Source organism: Nyctereutes procyonoides, unplaced genomic scaffold (genome assembly GCF_905146905.1).
Source record: "Nyctereutes procyonoides isolate TBG_1078 unplaced genomic scaffold, NYPRO_anot_genome, whole genome shotgun sequence".
NCBI classification, from domain to species: domain Eukaryota; kingdom Metazoa; phylum Chordata; class Mammalia; order Carnivora; family Canidae; genus Nyctereutes; species Nyctereutes procyonoides.
The window spans coordinates 45,609,240-45,628,911 of NW_026575020.1; the positions used below are offsets into that span (position 1 = coordinate 45,609,240).

A 19,672-nucleotide genomic window follows, 5' to 3' on the forward strand; every position below is an offset into this window, starting at 1 on the left:
ATGTTTATGGGTAAAAGAAATAAGTGAATACATTCTTAAAGTGGGGGGGAATTTAGAGTTAAGTTTCTGGGAGTTTTATAAATTAATGAGTCTTTTAGATTAACATTAGATTTATTTTTTTATGAATCTTTTAGAAGGATGAAAGAGAATAACAGGAAACTTTAGAAACAATGAAAATAAGAGTTAGAAAATGACTTCATCCATAGGTTTGTGTATTAGTAAGGGTTTTTCTCTGTGTAACTCTAAGCCTTTTCTCTTGATATTTAGCAATTGTCGAAAGATTAAATGACACTGAAATGGTTAATAGGCTTCAAAAGATTGAGAAATAGCTTCAGGAATTCCTAGTTACTTAGGTCAAAGACCATACATTAGCTCTCACACGTCTGTCTCTCACAGTGTCATGGCTATGTACTGTGAGAGGGCAGACAATATAAATTTGTCATCTCTGCTGCTTCTTCAGGGCGTAATGCAATGCCCCAGCACTTACTGGGTGCCTAGTAACTGATGAAGAAGCGTAAGAGCACTTTGTGTGTGCATATAGAGACACAGATACATGTAAATACATATGTAATTATACTCAAGTTTTAGAACCTTATGAAATAAATTCTATTACAGTTGGCCTTTGAACAATTTAGGGGATGGGGTACTGACTCCTGCACAGTTGAAAATCTACAAATAACATTTGACTGCCCCAAAACTTAATTATCAATAGCCAACTGTTGACCAGAAGCCTTACAGGTAACACAGTTGATTAACACATGGTTTATATGTTATATATTGTATTCTTATATATGAAGCTAGTGGAAAGAAAATGCTACCAAAGTCATAAGAGAAAAAAAAAAAGAAAGTCATAAGAGAATATATATAGTACTATATTAATTTTAAAAACTCATCTATACATGGGCCTACACAATACAAATCCATGTTGTTAAGGATCAGCTGTACTTTATTTTACTCATTTAGCAGATAAAGAAACAGGCAGAGAAAAAAAAGAAGAGACCTGGCCAAAGTTTTACAGTAAGTGTGGGAGCCAGGATTTGTACTTGTATGGACCCAAAGCCTTTTATTGTCTCTTCCTCCGGTAACTGAAGATTGAGATGTTAGTATTCAACAGGATCCTTTACCCTCAGGAGGATGCATTGTGCATATAATCTGGCAGAAACTGCAAGGAGAGAAAACCTTCCCTACATCTCTTTCAAAATTGCTTTTAGCTGATACTTTGTTTTCTAAAGTCCTTTCCTATAGCTATAGTTGATGGCCCATTATCATCACTGCTAATGGAGATGTCATTTCTAAAAGCTGCTTAAAAGCACAAAGCTGGTGTATTCAGGAAGCAGTTGGAAAATACATGAAGCTTTCTGCACTCCCAAAATGGCCGCCAGCATCTAACCCGTTTTCATGTCCAGTTGATTAGAACTTCTGAATTATCTTCAACTTTGTTTTCTCTTGTCCTCTTCCATTCTCACTTCCTAATTTAGAATTTCCTTTTTTCCTACTTAAATTATGATGTCTCCAGGCTCAGTACCCTTAGGTCCATTCTCTATTTTGCTATAATAATGAATTTTCATAAATGTAAATTCCTATAACTTTCAAAACAAAATATAGTATGTCTTCTCACTAGTTCTCATTGTTATAACCATATCCTAACAGATACACACAGATGTAGATAATATACAGACTCCTACATACAAATACAGAATTTGGTTAAAAAAAAAAAAAAAGAAGAAGAAGAAGAAGAAGTTGATGTTTGAATCTCCTTTATCAGAAATGAAAAATTCCTAATATAAATATATCCATGAACAATTTTCAGTATTGTATGTGTTCTAAAATTTACTAAGTGTGGGCAGCCCGAGTGGCTCAGCGGTTTAGCGCTGCATTCGGCCCAGGGCGTGATCTTGGAGATCCAGGACTGAGTTCCATGTCAGGCTCCCTGCATGGAGCCTGCTTCTCCCTCTGCCTGTGTCTCTGCCTCTCTCTCTCTCTCTCTCTCTCTCTCTCTCTCTCTCTCTGTGTGTCTCTCATGAATAAATAAAATCTTTAAAAAAATAAATAAAATAAAATTTACTAAGTGGTATTATTGTCTCTGTAGAATTCTGTATCTTGCTTATTTTGCTTTTGTTTGGTATGTATGGATTTGGTTTATTTCTTGTATGTGTTGTATAGTATTCAATTTTATGAGCACATTTCTTTTACTCATTTCTTTCCTAATAGAAATCTGAATTTATTTCAGTGTTTGTTCTGTGTTATTACAAAAAATGCTGCAGTGAATATCCTTATACACATTATCTGAATTTTTCTAGGGGCTATACCTGAAAGCGGATGTAGATTATTTGCATTTCACTTTTGCTAGATAATTCCTGTGCTTAGTCACTGTATCAGTTTATAATCTTCTCAAAAATGTTTGAGAGTTCCTGTTTCGCAGTATCCTTGCCAACATTCATATGGTCAGACTTCTTCATTTTCCTAAACTGGTATATAAAAGGTAATATCCTACTGATTTAATTTTTATTTCCTTAATTTCTAGTAAAGCCAGATATCCTTTGATGTGTTTTGGCCTTTCAGATGACTTCTTTTCTTAATAGCTTCCTTATATTCTTTATACATTTTTTTCTTGGATTATTTATCTTTGTCTTATTGGTTTATGGATATTTATATATTCTAGACAGGGTTCAGCACTATAGCCCATGGATCAAATCTAGTCCACCACCTGTTCCTATGCAACCTGTGAGCTGAGGATAATTTTTACAATTATTTTATGATTCAGAAAAAACAGAATAGAATGTTACAACATGTAAAAATTATATGAAATCCAAATTTCAGTTCTATAAAGAAGAAAGTTTTATTGGAATACAGCCATACTTGTTTATTTACATATTGTCTGTGGCTGTTTTTGTGCTACAATGGTGGAGTTAAGTAGTTGTAACAGAGAACATATGGTCTGCAAAGCCTAAAATATTTATTCTCTTTACAGAAGTTCATAGATCCCTGTTGTAGATCAATCCTCAGTCTGTGACATTTATTGCAAATATCTTTTCTCAGTCTCTATTCTGTCTTAAGACTTTGCTTTTGGTTATAAGACTAAAACTCTAAACCTCAATTGAATGTAAGTTTAAAATTTTAATGTATTCATATTAATCATTCTTTATTCCTCCTATATTGTTTCAGAAAATTTTCTTTAATGGTTAGAGTTTTGATTTTTACTTCCGGATTTTTTACTACATTTTTATTTTTTTCCCTCTTAATTTTTTGGTAGTGAGATTATATAGTATGACAAGGGGATCTAGTTATTTTTTTCTCATGGGAAAAGTTAATTTCTGTACCCTTTTTGTTGTTGAATTTAGCCTTTCCTTTCTCCAGTGCTGTATATTGCTATTTTCTCATATATGAAATTCCTTTATTTACATGTGAGTCTATTTTCTTGATTCTTTATTCAGTTACTTCCTTATTTTTTGATTAAATATTTCTGTTTTTTTAAAAAATATATTTATTTTAGAGAGAGAGCATGCATGGGTAGGGGTAGGGATGGGGAGAGGGAGAAAGAGAATCCCAAGCAGACTCCCTGCTGAGATCGAGACCTGAGCCAAAGTCAAGAGTCCAATGCTCAAGAGATCAAGCCACCCAGGTGCCCTGATTAAATATTTCTATATTCTACTAGATCCTAATGACTCCTGTTATTCAACCAGTTAATCATTATTGTATTTATGTTTCCTAGTAACTTAGGAGAAAAATATAAAACAGTTAATACTCTAGTAAGGACCTTACTAATGACAAGTGTAGAGAAAGCAGTATTTTTCTTGAATTTTATATATTATATATACCAAGGTTTTTCAATTGAAAAACTATTTTCCTTAAAACATTTTTATCTTAAATTTTTATTTTCATTGCTATCATTGTAATCAAATAATATAGGTGTATGGGATAAAGTAAAATTTGTGAAAAAAAGTGAAGCATAGTTAGATTATATATATATATAGGCTTTTTATTATTTTATTTTTTCAGTGAGTGTCAATACATTTAAATATATTTCTCAAAACAGAAAGATGCGCCTTTTTTGTGGGGTGAGGTGAGGGGGGGAGATTTTTAATCTGTCAGTAGCTATCATTCTATCTTTTTAAGGCATAAGAAGAATAAATATAAGGGTTTATTTTATTATGAACATATGACATAAAATACAAATTTTCTCTTACTTGTGCTTTTGAACTTATCCTCATATATGAAGGTAGGAATTTGGGGTCAAGATCATACTTTATCCTGACTCCTTAGGTATATAGTGGTTGTTTCGCAGGTTTCCACTCTAGATATCCTGAGGGTAGAGATTAAAAAGTGAACAAAAGCCAATATTAGGAAAACAAAGGGAGATCTAACAAGAAATGAAGCTGGAAAAGTAGAATTTTATAGACCATGTTAAGAATTTTTATCTCTTCTTGGGCACCTGGGTGGCTCAGTCAGTTAAGTGTCTGCCTTCAGCTCAGGTCATGATCCTGTAGTCCCAGGGATCTAGTTCTCACTTGCTCACTCTCAAATAAATAAATAAAATCTTGAAAAAAAAAAAAGAATTTTGATACGTTCTGATGGGGATTGCTTTAACATTTTAAACATTAAATGAGAAAACTAATACATCTGCATTTCTAAATGATTACTCATTTTGTGGATAAACATTTAGAAGAGAATGGGTATAGGAATTGGAGACAGGTTAGGTATGGATTCAGGGACATTTAAGAAGAAGAATCAACAATATTTGGTGATGAATTCATTGAGATGAGAAGCTCTGATAGAGTATCAGGTTTGAAAGAGTCAGGGGAAAGTAAAATTTCCTGTTCAGATATTTTGAGTTTGAGCTATATAGGAGACATTCAAGTAGAGATTTCAAAAAGACAGTTAATAATTAATAGATGGACCTCTCCAGTTTTTACACAAAGATGAATAAAAGGAGCTCCTTTTACATTAGAATACATTAGAATCATGTATTTAAAAGTAAAACACAAGCATTTGTGTTGAGAATTGAGAATCATTACAGAGTTCCTGATTGAGAATTACCTGTTTGGTTTAGAAAAAAATTAAGGGATTAAATAATTTCATTTCTGGCTGTCTGTGTTTCCTTCCTTCTAGTCCTAGATCTGGAATTGATGAGGCACTAAATAGAGGTTAAGATTAAATCAGATTGTAAATTAAATCCTTAATTTAAAATAACTTCCTATTTCTCCATCCCAGTCTCACAGCTTCTGTTTCTTTATCTTGGTTAATGGAATTATAAGAAGTCCAATGAAATTCTATTCTTTATCTTGGTTAATGGAATTATAATAAATCCAATGAAATTCCCAAGTTAAGAATTCTAAGGCATCCAGAATTCCCTTCTTTCACTCATTTCACTCATGCAAATTAATTAATTCAACAGCTATCTTTTGAGCAACTACTACCTATCAGCTGTTGCCCTAGACATTGCGAATGGAACAGTGAATACAAAATTATTTGCCCTTATGGAACTTACATTCTAATAGAGAAGATGGCCAAAGTTAAATAAGTAAAATATAGACTATAGACTATGATAACTACTAAGGGGAAACAAGCATGGAAGGGAGAAGAAAGTATGTCTATGTAAATCTGGTATCTAGGGGGAGTATGGTTTTAGATAGGGTGCTGAGGGAAGATGTCCTTGAGGGCACACTTAGGTACCTATCTGAAGGAAATGAAAGAATAGGCCTTACTGATAATCTGTGAGAGAAATATTCCAGGCAGATGCCTTGATACAGGTATATTTTTGGTGTGTTTATTTACTTATTTATTTTATTTTAAAAGATTTTATTTATTTGAGAGAAAGCGAGAGAGAAAGAGCACAGGCAGTGGGAAGGGCAAAGGAAGAGGAAGAAGCAGACTCCTCTGCCGAGTAAAGGAACCCAAAACGTAACCGCAACATGGGGCTGGATCTCAGGACTCTAGAATGATGACCTTAGCCGAAGGCAGACACTTAAGCAGCTGAGCCACTCAAGCACCCCTCTTAAATATGTGTGTGTGTGTGTGTGTGTGTGTGTGTGTATTTATTTATCTATTTATTTAAGATTTTATTTATTTATTCATGAGAGACACATACACACAGAGACAGAGACATAAGCAGAGGGAGAAGCAGACTTCCTGCAGAGAGACTGAGGTGGAACTTGATCCCAGGACCCCAGGATCACGACCTGAGCCAGAGACAGACGCTCAACCACTGAGCCACCCGGGTGCCCCTCTTTGGCATGTTTAGAACATGACAGGAACCAGTATGCTTCAGTGAAGTCAGAGGCGCAAGAGTAGTAGGAGATGATGTCAGAGAGGTAATGGGGGCCAGATCAAGTTGCGCTTTGATCTAAGTACTTTGACTTTTATTAAGATGGGGAATCTTTGAGGAGAGAAGTGTCATGATGTGATTTGTGTTTTAACAGAACCATTCTGATTGATGGGTTGAGATTAAACTCAAGTCTGGCCAAGACAGAGCAGAGAAACCAGGTGATAGATAAAGGTGTTTGGGACCAGGGTGGCAGGAGCAAAGAGTGAGAAATAGTTTGGATAGGTACAGCTGACAGTTTACTGTTGGAATGAATGTGCAGTGTGAGCTAAAGAGAGGAGTTAAGGGTAACTCCCAGGTTTTTGACTCGAGTAACTAAAAGAATGGAGATGCTGTTCACAGTTATGAGGAAGACTGTGAGAGGGGAAATGTTAGGCTGTGTCAGATTTTGAGATGCCTGCTTGATGTTCAAAGTTGAGATGTAGGGTGGTCAATTCTGGAAGTACTGAGCTTTTGTTCACAAGGTTCAGGCTGGACATACAAATTTGGGAATCGTCAGCATCTAGATGAAACATAAAACCAAGAGTCTGTTTGAGATAAACAAAGGAATGTACATAGCAAAGAGTACAGATTAGAGAAATGAGCCCTGGGGCACTGGGCCATATAGGGACTGCGGAGAAGAGACAGAACAAGCCAGGGGGAGCCACAGAGGTAAGAAGGGGTAGGGTTTTGGAAGTTAAGTGAAAATAAAGTTTCAAGGAAAAGAGAATGATGAATTGCATCAAATGTTGTTATAATAAGGCAAAAAATAAGAGAACAGAACTGACCACTGAAGTTAGTGGACTTTATAGGAGATCTTGGTAAGTGTGAATTTGCTGGAGTGGTGTGGTTGAAAGCCTGATGGGAGTGGATTCAAGGAAGAAAGGAGAAATGATCATCATTAGAGCACCTCTTTCAAAAGGATAGAGAGTCTTTGGAGTTCTCAGTCCCAAATATGCCACGAACCTGTGCTTCCTTCTGTGTTCTCAGCGTTAGTGTATTTAGTCAGGCTTTCCTTTCATCTGGGCTTATTGCAGTGATCTCTTTATCTCTGTGACCCCATGGTGCCAACTGTAGATGCTTGCCAGATTTGTCTTTGCAAATACTGTTCAGATCATGCTACTCTTCTCAGTGTCCCTCATTTTCTTCCCCACATTTAGAAGATGAAGTCTAATCATGAATAATGATTATGCCTTTTGTTGTGATTATGTTTCTGCCAACTTTTCTACTTTCGTAATCTTGTGTCTTCTCCATACTTTCTGTGCTCTAGTGTATCAAACTCTTTGGATTTTCCTAAGTACACCATGGTCTTTTATTCCTGTCTGTTTTTATAAATAAAATCTGCTACTGTTCCTGAACATCCCTTCTTATACTTTAGGGAAGTGGCTTTCCTTAGACCAGGTTAATGTGAAGAGGCAGAGGCTATTCTAGTTTTAAGAATCTTAGGAAGCGGGCAGCCCCAGTGGCTCACCCTTCAGCCCAGGGCATGATCATGGAGACCTGGGATTGAGTCCCACATCAGGCTCCCTGCATGGAGCCTATTTCTCCCTCTGCCTGTGTCTCTGCCTCTCTCTCTCTGTGTCTCTCATGAATAAATAAATAAAATCTCAAAAAAAAAAAAAAAGGATCTTAGGAAGCTTTACATCTAGGTGACATCATCGTCTTAGTAGCATAACTTCTCAAGCCCAGCTCAAAAGAGTAATATTTAGTCTAGTTAACGATAGGTTAAAACCTTCTTTGCTTTATACAATATTATCCCAATTTGGTCCATAAATCCCCCAAGTCACCAAAATCAGCAGTAAACAAGAAGTGAGTGTAACCTTCGTCTTCAGTTTAGAGATCATATCTTTCTGTACTATTAGTACTCCTTACCTATAGTATCTATCTCTGTTAGCACTGGGAACTTACAGATGGATCCAGTTCATTTCTGTATCAAAGCAGCACATAATCTCTGTGAATGTTTCTCAGCTTTGGCTGTAGGCTGAATCATCCAGGGAGTTTCAAAGAACTAGTCATGCTTGGGTCTCACTCTCAGTATTCTCATTTCATTGATCTGGGGAAGAGGGGTAGTTTGAGCATAAGCCGTTTTTAAAAAAAATACCTGGATTTCTAGATGAGTCTGGTATGTGGCCAAGATTGAGACTCCTATGTATCCTCCTCAGCATCCAGTTTCAACAGATAAGAACATCAAAAATAAAGTGTGTATATGTGCATATATAATACACCTATTGTTGACATTGTTTTATATATATATATATATATATATATTTTAAAGATTTTATTTATTTATTCATGAGACACAGAGAGAGAGAGAGAGAGAGAGAGAGAGAGAGAGAAACAGAGAAACAGAGACAGAGGCAGAGGGAGAAGCAGGCTCCATGTAGGGAGCTCGATGTGGGACTCGATACTGGAACTCCAGGATTATGCCCTGAGCCAAAGGCAGACACTCAACTGCCAAGCCACCCAGGCATTCACATTGTTATATTTTTAACTGTTGTTAAGTTCCTTTGTTGGGCTTTTTTTTTTTTTTTCAAAGCTTCAACCTCACAAAATGTTTAAAAAGTATAAATTGACAAAAATAAACTCAAAATTCTTTCTTAGCTCTATCATTCTGTGAATCTAAGAAGTGCTTATTTGTAGAGATATCTGTGCTTACTAACAACTCCAAGCAAACTGTTAAACTCAAGAATTCGAGTGAGCTATACTGAGTACCCAATTTGAGGGGAAAAAGTTTGAAATCAGAGATTATTTCAAATTTACCTTGGAATTTTTTCTTTTTTCATCTTCCTTTCCTTTCCTTTCCTTTCCTTTCCTTTCCTTTCCTTTCCTTTCCTTTCCTTTCCTTTCCTTTCCTTTCCTTTCCTTCTCTTTCTCTTTCTCTTTCTCTTTTCTCTTTCTCTTTCTCTTTCTCTTTCTTTCTTTCTTTCTCTCTTTCTTTCTTTCTTTCTTTCTTTCTTTCTTTCTTTCTTTCTTTCTTCTTCTTTTTTTTTCTTTCTTTCTTTCTTCTTTTTTTTTTCTTTTGTTTTTGGTCTCCTACCAGCTGTACTGTTGAGTTTTCTAACATGTCATGATAGGTTTTTGTATAGATAGAAAATGGTGGAGAAGAGAAGGGCTTTAGAATTAGGCCTAATTTTAGATCCTGGATCCTGCAGTTATGACCTACAACTGTGGCCATGTTTGCTTGAATCTCAATTCCTGTTTCCTGATGTATCAAAAATAAAAATGATATTTATAAGGTTTTATTGAGGATTGAATGACATAAATTTGTAAGACATTTAGCACAGTGACTGTGCCTGACACATAGTAAGAACCAAATAGGTAATGTCTGTTTTCATTAATGTTGGCACAGCTGAAGAATAACTTCAGTTTTCTTTTTTAGTTATATAGAATATGTAAACATATATACCTATTTATTTAGTTTCAATATATTGATACTATGCATTCTTGAAATTAAATAATGAAGATGGCAATTTGCCTCTTGGTCTTCCTCCTCTAAATCTATAACCCAAGTCTAATCTGAGAAAAACATTAGACAAACCCCACTGAGTGCATTCTACAAAATTCCTGACCAGTACTCCTCAAAACTGTCAAAGTTAAAACAAAAATTCCTGAGGAACTAGTCTAAGGAGTCCAAGAATACATCATGACTAAATGTAATGCGGTATCATGGGATGGAAAATAGACATTAAATAAAAATAAGGAAATCTAAAGTGTGGACTTTAGTTAATAATGTATCAATATTGATTCATTAGTTTTGGCAAATGACTAATCTAAGGGGGAAACTAGGTGTAGGGTTTATGGAATCTCCCTGTACTATCTCAGCAACTTTTCTGTAAATCTAAGACTATTCTAAAATAAAAGTTTATTAATAAAAAAAAAAGAAGAGATGCCTGCGTGGCTCAGTGATTGGGTATCTGCCTTTGGCTCAGGTCATGATCCCGTGGTCCTGGGATCGACTCCCACATCGGGCTCCTGCATTGAGCCTGCTTCTTCCTCTGCCTCTTTCTCTGTGTCTCTCGTGAATAAATAAAATCTTAAAAAAAAAATCTTAAAAAAAATAAATAAAAAATAAAAATAAAAAATATGTAATTGAAGATACCTTGATTTTTAACAGTTGCTCTATTTAATTCTGTGTTTGGGTTGACATTTTATATATTCATTGTGCACCTTGAAAGCACAGTCATCAAGCTTAAAAATACTGACATTATTACTGGTGATTGCTCCATTTACAATTAGCAAGTCTATTTGTTTTCCTTTTATTACTCATCATCGTTGATGCATAGCTCCATCATGAGAATCAAAGCGTTCTGTGTTTAGAACTTTTCTCAAGCTACAGATCAGACTTTCTGGGATACTTTAGGCAATTTTGGATACCTTAGGCAAATATAAATTGATAACTCATCATAGGGAAGTTGATTTTTGTACTTAGAGTATATGAGCTAGATCTATGAGAATCTGAAAAGTATTAGCTACAGTATTGGTGGCATTGTTAAATCCTTTTTATTTGGGATAGCATGCTTCCTTTTTTCTTTAGAGGAAGAGACACTATAGATGTTTTCTTAAGAACAAAATAACTTTTAGGTGGGTCTGGACTTACCTATGAAAATTCTTATTGATAATTAAGATCATTGAGATTGTTGTGGAGGTTAAGGTCTTTGTGCTTTAAAATAATGCCACTTTTCTTATTATAGTAATAGTTTAGATAAGAAAAGTAAAAACATTGAACTTCTTAAACTGTGTCTCAAGCCACATCAGTACCACTTGTTTTTCCCTTGAACTTGGTTTGGTTTTATGAATGCATTAATTTTAGAGCTGGCTCTTGGCAAAATTAATTCAACAGTGTGGTTTGTTTTGTTTTTGAGAATACCCATACCACTTTGAACCTTAGCCCAAAGATAGTCATGTAAATAATTAATCTTTATGTAGTATGTAATCTTTAGTACTATAAAAACAGATATGCATAATGTGTTGTGCCCAAGATTGCGAATCCAAGAAACCACCAAGGAGCGGACACTGATGCAAGCGCACGAGGGTTTATTAGCAAGCTCCAGCTTGGGTCCAAGTATACCCGACACAACGGAGCAGGGACTTGGATCCCGAAGTGGGTTACAGCTGGGTTTTTTATAGGCTGGTCTAGGGGATTTCCAGAAGGGATGGAAGAATTCTAAGATGGGACTTTCTACCTCTGTTGTCTTTCTGATATGGGATTCTCTGCCAAGGGCAATTCTGAGCTCTGTTGTCTTTATGATATGGGATTACCTGCCAAGGACATTGAGGATATTCTGCAGTTTTTCCCCTTAAAGTTCAGCTCTTATTCACAGGGACCTAAGATGACTGTACTTGTGCTAATGCTGAACTTTAGGTGGGATGGCCTTAATTTTTCTCGGCCTCCACAAATGTACTATAGAAGCTCAGAAGTGGGAACAATTAATTCTTAATGGGAGTCATCCCAAAAATCTTATAGACAAGAAAATGATATATATTTTTTAAAGATTTTATTTATTTATTCATGAGAGACACAGAGCAAGAGAGGCACAGACATAGGCTGAGGGAGAAACAGGCTTCATGCAGGGAGCCTGACATGGGACTCGATCCCGAGACTCTGGGATCATACCCTGATCCAGATCCTTGCCACCAAGGTCCCAAGAAAATGATATTTAAGCCATCTTTTGGTGAACGGATGTTGTTACTGATCATGATGATGATAGATGAAGATTCCAATTATCATTTAATAAGTGTTTACTTAGTGCCAGATGGTATTCTGTGTTTTATATACATTACCACATTTGTTTTTCACTGCAACTCCATAGAGATTACTAATATCAGCTTTATAGATAAAGAAATTGAGGTTCAGGGAAGTTAATTAAATTTCCTAAGGTCTTAAATTGAGTCCAGCTTAGTTGTGCTAGACACCAAGCCCCATTAATATGTATTGGATACGATTTCCTTATATTGTTAAGTAGAGGTAACTGCATTTTAGGTAGAGGAGTTAGTGTGAATAAATTGGTAGTGTTAATAAATTAATGAGGAGGCCTGATTAATCCATTTCCCCTTTGAATATCATCAAGTAGTTTGGTGCTGCCAGAGTATAGGAGAATGGTTGCAGGTAATAGAATATTTGTCTTAGAATTGCTTATATCAGGGGTTAGCAGACTTTTTCTCTAAAGGGCTAGATAACAAATATCTTAGGTGATACAGGCCATAATAGTTGCAGCTACTGAACCCTGTCATTATAGTGTAAAAGACACCATCAACTGCATATAAATGAGTGATCATGACTCTGTGCTAATAAAACTTTATGGACATTCAAATTTAAATTTCATATACTTTTTATGTCACAAAATATTAATCTTTTAACTTTCAGTCATTTAAAAATGTAAAAACTATTCTTACTTTTAGCTCATTGGCTATCCAAAAGTAAGTGGCAGGCCAGATTTGACCTCTGGTTTATATGATAATAAGGATTTATTGGTTTATATAACTGTAAACCAGAAATAGGATAGTTTTCTTCAGTAATCCAGTGTTAATAAGGACCTTAGTGTCTCCCTCTGTCTTAATTTTCATAGTGTCTTAATTTATCCTACTGTTTATTCCCCTTGTTTTTCAAGATGCCACCCAGAATATCCAAGGTCTCCATGGGTTGTCTTCTATGTCTAGAGAGAGATAAGATTTTTTCAGGAAACTCTTTCTAATCTCTCTTGAGCTTAATCCCATCAAATTTCATATCTACCACTCCACAGGAACCATGTTAAATCATCTACATTGACTACATTTACTGGTCAATTCTCAATCTTCATGTTACTTGACCTATCAACATTTGATCTTTTCCCTTCGATGAAATGCTGGTGCTGCTTCTTTTTCTTTTTTAAAGTAGGCTCCACGCTTAGCATGAAGTTCAACATGGGGCTTGAACTCGCAACCCTGAGATCAAGACTTGAACTGAGATCAAGAGTTGGGTACTTAACTGACTGAACCACCCAGGAACCCTCATGAATCTCTTTCTTTACTTGACTTCTGTATTCTTCTAGTCTTGTCCCTGTTCTCTGGTTGCTACTTCTTATTGTCTGCAGTTTTTTTCTCATACCACCAGCTTCTGCATGTTGGATTCAGGCCCAAGGTTTAGTCTTTTGACTTCTCTCTTTCTCTCTCCCCTTATCTATACTCCCTTCCATGGAGATGTCATACAGTTTAAAAGTGGTTTATGAAAAAAAAATAAAATAAAATAAAGGGGTTTATGTACTGGTGGCATATGTATGTTCATGTCTGCTTTTATACGAAATGGGCATTGCAAGCTTAGTATGTCCAGACCTGACTTCCAGATACTCCTCATCGCCAAACCTTTCACAATTTTTCCTATCTCAATAAATTGCACATCCATTGTTTGGACCCAAAATATTGGAATTACCCTTGATTATTTCTTTATTTTTCTCTTCTGACAGCAGATTCTCTCTGCTGTACCTTCAAAATATATCCAGAATCTGACCTCTTCTCTCCACCTCCACTGCTCCCTTGCTCCAAGTGTTCATTCTTCTGGATTTTTATAGTGGCCTCTGAATTGAATTCTGTCCACTTTTGCTCCCTTTCCCCCTCAGGATGCCCTACCACCATCTTAATGACTTTTTTCTTACAGTAGAGAGCAGCAGAGATTTTTGAAACTAGACAATTTGAATTATAGGACTGCAGTGTGATTTGGAGGGAGTCCCTTTACTTCCCTGAATCTCAGTCTTACATTTAAAATGGTCGTCATACTTGTTTCATAGAATTGTTATTAGTATTGAATGAGATAATGTTGTAAATATCTTTCTGATGCTGTAGATATCAGAGAATAGATATTGGGACAAATAAATTGTGGTTCCTTTTCCCTTTTCTACCCCAGACAGATGAGCTGCTTTTCATCTTTTGTCGTTCTTAATGTGCTTATGTAGCCAGGAAGCATCTTATCTATGTACCTATTCATAAGTGACTTTTGGCTAATAAATAAATCTAGCTTATGTTCCTGGTCCTTCTTTTGCATTTTATTTATTTATTTGTTTGTTTGTTTATTTATTTTAAATTTTTATTTATGATAGTCACAGAGAGAGAGAGAGAGAGAGAGAGAGAGAGAGAGAGAGAGAGAGAGGCAGAGACATAGGCAGAGGGAGAAGCAGGCTCCATGCACTGGGAGCCTGATGTGGGATTCGATCCCGGGTCTCCAGGATCGCGCCCTGGGCCAAAGGCAGGCGCTAAACCGCTGCGCCACCCAGGGATCCCCTTCTTTTGCATTTTAAAAAGATCCCACTCATACCTTCCAGTTACATCTGCCTTTGTTGGCACTAAGTGTATACAGTTCTTACAGATTCATGCCTGACTAGTAAAAGGCACCAGAGTTTACACCTGAATAGTAAAACTTTAATCTATTTGAACTGTATTCCTTACAGCTTTAATACCCCTCCCATGCCTTCTATTAGGGTTGTATATTTAAGTTACCAAATGAGGATTGAAGGCAACCAACTTCAAAATCTTAATTCATAAAATCTAATCTGTTATTTATTCTAGCACAGTATTTAGCTGAGAACACTCAAGATGGGCTTGGCTTACCAGATTCAGGGTTACTTAAATTGCTAATTTTTCAACTCTAATATTTTGATCCTGGGTTGAGAAGAAGAATCATTTAAAGTATCCCCTTCTTACAGGAAAGAAAAAGTTTTTCTTGGAATTATTTAGGCGCATTGCTACTAGACTTTTTCTAACTTTAAAGTTCCTTCATAGAAATCACTACATATTGAATATCCCTATATGGTTAGTATTTCTTTAGGAGGACTATTTTGCTGCTTTAATACACCTCATTTGAAAGACATCTACCCTATGAGATAAATTCTCCAGTGGCATTTTCCTCTTTGAAATAATGGGCATAGCAAATCCATTATTGTTTCTTAGTATTAAAAGTTTATTGTTGCATATTATTTGCTGGATTTAACTCAGTATGCAGATAAAAAAAAAAACACAAATGTTCTTTGCTGACTATCTCAGAACCAGGAAAATTAAGCTCTGATTTTAAAGGCTAGCACTTGAGTTGGAGTCAGGTCTTTTTATTTCTGTACCTGTTACATCAGGGTGTTTTCCTCTGCAAAATTCATATCTGAAGTAAGTCTTTAACTCAAATTTGATGAGTAAATTCTTACTTCATAGACACAGCCTAGTCCTACCTTCTACACTCAGGTGTGAGGTAATCAGTCTTATGCAAATAACTTGATTTGCTTGACAACTGAAGGTCTTCTGTTTTGTCCATAAATGTAGATACAAGTGTCTTGTGTGGGAGGTCTTCTCTGTATTGAAGGAATTGTGTGTTAAGCAAAGCAAAAACATTTAAAGTACTGTGTCATTGTAGTCTTGCTATATTGATAATGGATTCTTGGTTCCATAAGCATACCACAGGCACTTTTTTTAAAAGACGTTGAAATTATTTTCCTACATCATGTTGGGGAAGAGATGAGTTTCTTCTTAAACAATCTTTGTTTACTTTCACCTGAGAGTTAATCTCAACTCTTATGCTTAGTTTCCACTGGAGTAAGACACTGTTGGTTATAGGGTTTCAGTCTTAGGGGAGTGAATTGCTCAAATCACTTAATTTTGAAAATTTAGGCAGTTAAAACATTTTAGATTATGATGGCATCAAATTGGTGATTTTTTTTGGTCTTGTTTTCCACTGGCGTGCTCACTCAAAACTATGTCTTAAACCATTTCTTGCTATATTTCTCCTGTGAATTGTTTTATTGATACCCTGACATTCCACAGATCATGCAGATTTAATACTATTTGAAGCCTAAGTTTTATTTATTTTTTGCCTCTAATTGTTTAGGAAGACAGTGCTGGGGCACCTGGGTGGCTCAATGGTTGAGCATCTGCCTTTGGCTCAGGTCTTGATCCTGGAGTCCAGTGATCAGGATCAGAGTCCTGCATCAGGCTCCCTAAAGAGAGCCTTCTTCTCCCTCTGCATATGTCTCTACCTCTCTCTCTCTGTCTCTCATGAATAGATAAATACAACAACAACAACAAAAAAAAAGGAAGACAGTGCTGATAAGAGGAAATGTCTGTGTTTTATTCATATTACTTTCTCTCATACTTTGAGCATGTTTTGATGTTAAAACAAATTATATGTATAAAATTTTACCCACATAGAAAAAATCAAAATAATGAAAATTTAAGACCTGCCTAAATATGAATGTTGCTCATTGTAATTGATTTCCAAGTAAAGGAAAAGAAAGATACTTGCATTTAAAAATTAAATAATTACTAGGAAGGAAAAGTGACTAGTAGTGTATTCATACATCCTGATTTAAGATGCCACAGATTTCTGGTACAGTTTTGTATTTTGATAAAATGAATGTTTATTACACAATAATTTAGGACTACATAATACTTTTTTTTTACTCTGTTGAAAGACCTAGGTTATTTGACCTGTAAAAATTTCCACAGTCTAATTTTTATTGATTGTGCGCTCAGAAACAATTCAACATTTTCCTCTGTCCTTCATTTTTCTTGAAAAGTAGTGACAGCTACATTCAGAGGTTTGACTAGACTTAAGTTTGATTGAAAACTGTAGTTGTTATGCTCCTATCATCAAGAGGTATGTAATGTCTGGGTTTTATTTACTCTTTTTTTTTTTTTTGGTTATTAGTCATTGGTACCCCGTGCCTCTGGAGCTATTAATTCATTGTGAAATGGTGATATTCTGATTTTTTTCTTTTATTTCCCATTTATTGTCTGGAATGATTTTATAGAAGATCTCTGTTATATACTCTTTGGCTACCAGTATAGTTTATGGTGGAAATGTAGGACAAATTGCTTAATTCTTTCCTTTTTCCCAGATTTCAAAATAACAAACTGGGTTCCTGTTATCCTTAGAAAGTGACCGGTTAGTGTAGTGTTGTTTTTAAATATCATTGTGATCTCATGACCAGTGAGTGCTTCTTCACTGAGTCTTTTTGGTATGACCCTATTTGTCTATTGTCTTTCATAGCTTCCTTGCAACTAAATTTGTCAGGATAGTCCAGGTTCACCTAATACATTTCCTTTGCTAAACCAGCTTTTTTTTTTTTTTTTAACATTTAAAAAACCCGAACATTAGAGTATCCCATAATTAATCATTTGCTTTATCCCTCTTTATAAAGACAATGGCTTCAGAACATCATTGCCACCAATTTTGTTTACTGAAATCAGTTAATTTTTTGTTGTTTTTTTTAATGCTTCTTCAGTCTCCTCCCATTTTTTTAAATGATTGTCCTGCGTCTACATTGTCAGACTTTATAGCCTTTATATTCTGTAATCTCTCTCTTTACAAACTGTTTATTCTTTTAGTCTTAATTCTATGATCAACTGTATGTTTAATGCTCACTACCTGCCCTTATTTTGATGTCTCTCCTGTCACTTTGATTGCCCTGTAGCTAGTTGTCTAGTAGAGCTAGGAGGAGCTCACAGGAACAGTATCTTCTGAGTTTTTGCATGTTGATAGCAGTTTGTCTTTGCTCTTTATACTGAAAGGTAAATTTTACTGGATATAAAATCTTTGGCTCAAGTTTTCTTTGTGTATTTTAAATATACTATTTCATTTTTTTCTGTTATTTTCTCTTATAAATCATGTGATGCTTTTACCTAAATGGCCAAAGGATTTGTTTTTTCTTTAAAGTCCAATAATTTTAGTAAAAAACGTCTTGGTGCATTGCTCTAAGTTGATTATCTCAAGTACACAAGATACTCTTGCAATATGTAGTTTCAAATATACTGTAGATACATGTATGTGTGAGAATGTATATATGTATTTACACACATATATAACTATATCATACATACGTATACACATTTTTTTTCTGGAAAGCTTTCTTGTATTATAGATTTTTTAAGTTATTTATTTGACAGGGAGAGAGAGAGAGAGAGAGCAAGAGTGAGCACACAAGCAGGGGGAGCAGCAGGCAGAGGGAGAGGTTGAAGCCAACTCTCCACTGTGCAGAGAGCCCGATGTTAGGCTTGAACCCAGGACCTTGGGATCATGAGCTGAGCTGAAAGCAGGCTCTTAACCAACTGAGCCACCCAGGCACTCCTTGTATTACAGTTTTTAATATTTGTTTTGTTCTGTCATTTTGGTTTTCTCCTTCAGGAACTTCTTTTTATCCCCTTATTTTCTTTCATATGCCAAATCTTCTTCACCTGTCTTTGATATTTGTCACCTTCTTGAAAATCCTTTTTAATTTCTCTCTTTAAAATTTGTTAAAGATTTTTTTCCTTTCTTTTTTTTTTTAAAGATTTTATCTATTCATTTATTTAGAGATCATGAGTGGGGCAGTGGAGTGGGCAGAAGGAAAGGGAGAGAGAGCATCTTAAGCAGACTGTGCGAAGGGCAGAGCCCGACCTGGGGCTCAGTCTCAAAATTGTGATATCATGACCTGAGCTGAAATCAAGAGTCAGCACTCAACCAACTGGGCCAGCTGGATGCCCCAATTTTCTGTTTCTTTTAAGATCTCTTGTTATGTTTATTTACACTTGTTTTCTAAGCTGTCTTCAGAACTGAAATGATTGTTTTATTTCTAGTTTTTTCTTGGTTTCTGTCTCCTCATTTCTGAGTTTTTCTGATTCTGATTTATATTGCTCTTTCATGTATTATATAATTTTCTTATTATCTCTCATGAGACATATAAATGTAGTTTTTATTAGTAAAACATACAGCCTGGGGGATTACTTGACCTACTTTAAACAAATAAACAGCTGTAATTAATTTAGACATTGCTGTAAATCTTTAAATCAAGGCTTCTATACTGGAATCCATGAGTGAACTTCAGAGTTGAAAACATTATTCATTACATGTGAAGTAGAGTGTATATGTTTGGGGGTAGGGAAAAAGAACACCTTGACTTTCTCTACGCTTCCAGAGAAGAGTGTAAACTGTCCTCACAATAATATGGATAAGAACTTCTGATTTATATAGGAAAAAATCCTCAAATATTTTAATGATTAAGATCATAAGAAATGAAAACAAATGATAAATATAGTTTTTTTAAAAAAAATGTATTTATTTTAGGGATGCCTGGGTGGCTCAGTGGTTAAGCACCTGCCTTCAGCCCAAGGTGTGATCTTGGAGTTCCAGAATCAAGTCCCACATCAGGCTCCCTGCATGGAGCCTGCTTTTCTCTCTGCCTGTGTCTCTGCCTTTCTCTTTCTGTGTGTCTATCATAAATAAATAAATAAATAAATGAATGAATGAATGAATGAATGAATAAATAAATAAATAAATAAATAAATAAATAAATAAAAATCTTAAAATTTTTAAAATTTATTTTAGAGAGGAGGGCAGAGCTTGTGCCAGGTGGGGGAGGGCAGAAAAGGGAGAAAAATCCAAGC

The 19,672-nt window shown here is 35.3% G+C and overlaps 1 protein-coding gene across 5 annotated transcripts in view; it reads left to right on the plus strand.

Moving 5' to 3' along the window:
* Positions 1-19,672, plus strand: part of TANC2 (tetratricopeptide repeat, ankyrin repeat and coiled-coil containing 2) — a 366,267-nt gene that overhangs the window by 91,115 nt on the left and 255,480 nt on the right. The window lies entirely within an intron of this gene.